Raw genomic sequence first — 4,637 nt, 5'->3', positions numbered from 1 at the left:
TAAAATGACGATATTTAAACTATATATTAATCATGTATAGATTTTTGGAAATTATTTTGAGTCAAATTTACTTTTGTTGACTTTTGCATATTAGTCTCGAGCATTAGAATTGTGGTACACTATGACTTGACCTAATTTGTTAGACAAATATTGACCAACACATAAATATATATAATTAATATAGGTTCGTGAATCCGAGGCCAACCTTGCACTTGTTCAATGACGTTATATGTATTTTTACTACGAAATACAGTATGGTGAGTTTCATTTACCTTTTTACCCTTTATATTTTTGGGACTGAGAATACATGCGCTTTTATAAATGTTTGACGAAATAGACACAAGTAATTGAAACTACATTCTATGGTTGAATTATCGAAATCGAATATGCCCCTTTTTATTAAAGTCTGGTAATCTAAGAATTAGGGAACAGACACCCTAATTGACGCGAATCCTAAAGATAGATCTATTGGGCCTAACAAACCCCATCCAAAGTACCGGATGCTTTAGTACTTCGAAATTTATATCATGTCCGAAGGAGGATCCCGGAATGATAGGGGATATTCTTATATGTATCTAGTTAATGTCGGTTACCAGGTGTTCACCATATGAATGATTATTTTTGTCTCTATGCATGGGACGTATATTTATGAGAACTGGAAATGAAATTCTTGTGGTCTATTAAAATGATGGAAATAAATGATTATGATAAACTAATGAACTCACCAACCTTTTGATTGACACTTTAAAGCATGTTTATTCTCAGGTGTTAAAGAAATCTTCCGCTGTGCATTTGCTCATTTTAAAGATATTACTTGGAGTCTTTCATAGCATATTTTGAAGAACGTTGCATTCGAGTCATTGAGTTCATCAAAGATTATTATTAAATCAATTTATAGTTGGATAGCGGATATTATGAAATGGTATGCATGCCTGTCAATTTTCGATGTAAAGAAAGTTTGTCTTTTAAAAATGAATGCAATGTTTGTAAAATGTATCATATAGAGGTCAAATACCTCGCAATGTAATCAACTATTGTGAATCGTTTATAATGTATATGAACGGGTCCTTTCAGTGTGTAAACGGTATATTTTAGATTATCATTATTTGATAATCTACATAATGCTTTTTAAACCTTTATCGATAAAATAAAGGTTATGATTGTTATAAAAATGAATGCAGTCTTTGAAAAACGTCTCATATAGAGGTCAAAACCTCTCGACGAAATCAATTAATATGGAACGTTTATAATCAATATGAACGGGACATTTCAATTGGTATCGAGCGTTGGTCTTAGAGAACCAGAAAATTTTCATTAGTGTGTCTTATCGAGTTTGTTAGGATGCATTAGTGAGTCTGGACTTCGACCGTGTTTTCTTTAAAAATAATTGCTTAACATTTTTGTTGGAAACTATATATTATTAACATGTAAATATTATGTGATATATTAATCTCTTAACGTGTTTGATATTGTGTGATAGATGTCTACCTCTAATACGAATCCCATTGACTCACCTAATAATAATGAAGAGTCGAATATATATTAGGAAGATTCACAAATTCCCGAAGAACCGGAAGAAGAAGAAGAACCGGAAGAAGAGGAACCAGAAGAAGAGGAACCGGAAGAAGAAGAGGTTCCGGAGGGGGAAATATTAGGAACCACAGAAAAACGGTCAAATAAAAGAAAATCCTCAACCAACGGACCAAAGTTAATAATGGTCAATGGTGTTTCCGCCGAGGAAGCAAAATATTGGGAAGATTACCAATTTTTCGATGAATCGGATCCCGATGAGGATTCCGATGATGTTATAGAAATTACCTCGACCCAATTTAATAAAGCAAAAGAAAATAATAAGGGAAAAGGAATAAAAATGGAGAAACCTGATTCCAACCCCGATGAACTTTATATGTATCGGCAACATCCGTATTTCCTAAATTGTAACAATAACCCGGGAACCTCTAAATCACCAGATTTTTCTAAACCATTGTGGAAAACGACAGCTCGTATTAGGGGAGCACCATATATCCCTAGAAAATTAGCGAAATGAACTAAGTCTAAAGAAGAAGAAACAAGTGAGTCGGAATAAAGGGTTGTAATCATGCGGTGTAATATATGTAATATAAGTGTGCTTGTACTTTTAGGTTATATGTAAAAAAAAAAAAATTGCTTGTATTATTTGATAATTATCTTTTACAAATCTAATCCTCGTCTGTTTTACAGTATAAAAACATAATGGACGTTAAGGATAGACAACCAAAAATTTTAGAAGACCTTCCCGGGGACATGATTGATGAAATCTTGTCTAAAGTTGTTCAGAATTCGTCGGTACAATTATTTACGGCGAAATTAGTTTGTAGAATATTTGATGAAAGTTCCAAGAATGCCTTAGTTTATAAAAGGCTTTCCTTTGAAAGTTGGGGTATATCACATTGCGAAGACCGTAAGCTATGCCGTGTTTTCTTTAAAGCATTAAATGCGGAGAACCTTAGTGCAATTTTACGCTACGGATTAAGAACCTATTTTGACTCAACTTATCCCAACATAGGACTTCGTGAATTAGAAAGAGCTTCTAACATGAAACATAAAGAAGCATGTTATACTTATGGGTTAGTGATGTTCGCTTCTCACCAAAGTGAGAAAAAGAACATCGGATTACAACTATTAAACAAAACATTCCCACAAGTAATGGACTCAGTAGTTGGGGTGAGAAACAAGGTTTTTAGATTGTTACAAGGCTGTTGGACATTACGAAACCCTCATCCCTTTGACGATGTTACAACATGTTGTCTTATCAACGGCCACAACGGTTATGTTCCACAAAACCAAGGATGGGAAGTACTCTTAGTAAAACCAGAATGCATGATTTGTTTCTCGACTTATGAACTACGTGTCTTTATTGCCTTTGTTGAACGACTTGCGTATTAACTAGGATTGTCATCGAAACTGCTTTGTATCAATGTTATTGTGTGTTATATTTTATGCTATATAGCGGTATTGTAAGTTTGTAAAATATTGTGTAATAGTTTGAACGCGAAATATTATTATAATCAGTTTTTCATATAGAATTGTAGCGGTTGAATTGTATAGTAGCTACTTAGTATGAACTTAACGGGTAGGTAATACCCGAATGAAAAAAAAACCTATAAAACGCTAATATGAAGAAAAAGATTTTATAAATAAGTTCATATTATGCTACGAAATACTATTGACTACTCTTGATATTCTATATGATTAACTAAATTCTTTTGGCTATTTTTGAAGGAAATGACACCAACTACTCGACACACCCTGAATATGAGCGAGGAAGAATTCCGTGCTTTCCTTGTAGCAAACATAGCCGCAGTACAGGCTGCGATACAATATAACAATAACTCTGAATCCAGCAATAGAACTAACTCCACGAGAACTCATGTAGGATGCTCCTACAAAGAATTCATTGCCTGTAAACCTTTGGAATTCGATGGAACCGAGGGTTCAATCGGATTAAAACGGTGGACTGAGAAGGTTGAATCGGTGTTTGCCATAAGTAAGTGCACTGAAGAAGACAAAGTAAAGTACGCTACGCATACCTTCACGGGTACTGCGTTAACATGGTGGAACACTTATCTAGAACAGGTGGGACAAGATGCTGCTTACGCACTACCGTGGTCAGCATTCAAACACTTAATGAACGAGCAGTACCATCCCAGAAACGAGGTCAATTAGCTCAAGGTAGAGTTTAGAGGGTTACGAACACAAGGGTTTGATATTACCATGTACGAACGACGATTCACAGAGTTGTGCCTATTGTGTCCGGGAGCGTTCGAAGATGAAGAAGAGAAAATCGACGCATTTGTAAAAGGGTTACCGGAAAGGATCCAAGAGGATATAAGTTCACACGAGCCCGCCTCCATACAAAAGGCAAGTCGAATGGCTCATAAACTTATAAATCAAATTGAGGAAAGGATTAAAGAATAGGCGGCCGAAGAAGCCAATACGAAACAAGTCAGGAGGAAATGGGAAGAAACCAGTGACAAGGGTCACAATTTCAATAATCAACCCAACAATCACAACTACAATCGTACCAATTTTCGCAACAATAAACGCAACAACAACAACCACCCCAGCAACAACTACAACAACCGTTTCAACAACAATAACAACCGCAACAACAACAATCCTAACAATAACAACAAGAGGCAGAAATTCTGCCAGAGATGTGAAGGATACCATCCAACTGGGCTCTGTATAGCAGTGTGTACTAAGTGTAATAGAAAGGGCCATGGTGCAACAAAGTGCGAAATCTACGGATCAATGGCTAAGGGAACAAATAATGTCGGAACAAGTTATGCCGACATTACCTGTTTCGGATGCGGGAAGAAGGGCCATTATAAAAATGTGTCCAAATCAGGGGGATAATAATGGGCAAGGCCGAGGAAGAGTCTTCAACATTAATGCGGTTGAAGCGCAGGAAGACCCGGAGCTTGTTACGGGTACGTTTCTTGTTGACAATACATCTGCTTATGTTTTATTTGATTCGGGTGCGGATAGAAGCTATATGAGTAAGGATTTATGTGCTAAATTAAGTTGTCCATTGACGCCTTTGGATAATAAGTTTATACTAGAATTAGCAAATGGTAAATTAATTGCAGCAGATA

The sequence above is a fragment of the Rutidosis leptorrhynchoides genome, chromosome 4 (genome assembly GCF_046630445.1).
Source record: "Rutidosis leptorrhynchoides isolate AG116_Rl617_1_P2 chromosome 4, CSIRO_AGI_Rlap_v1, whole genome shotgun sequence".
NCBI lineage: Eukaryota > Viridiplantae > Streptophyta > Magnoliopsida > Asterales > Asteraceae > Rutidosis > Rutidosis leptorrhynchoides.
The sequence above is the reverse complement of the archived record's forward strand: the minus strand, read 5'-3'. Positions refer to the sequence as shown.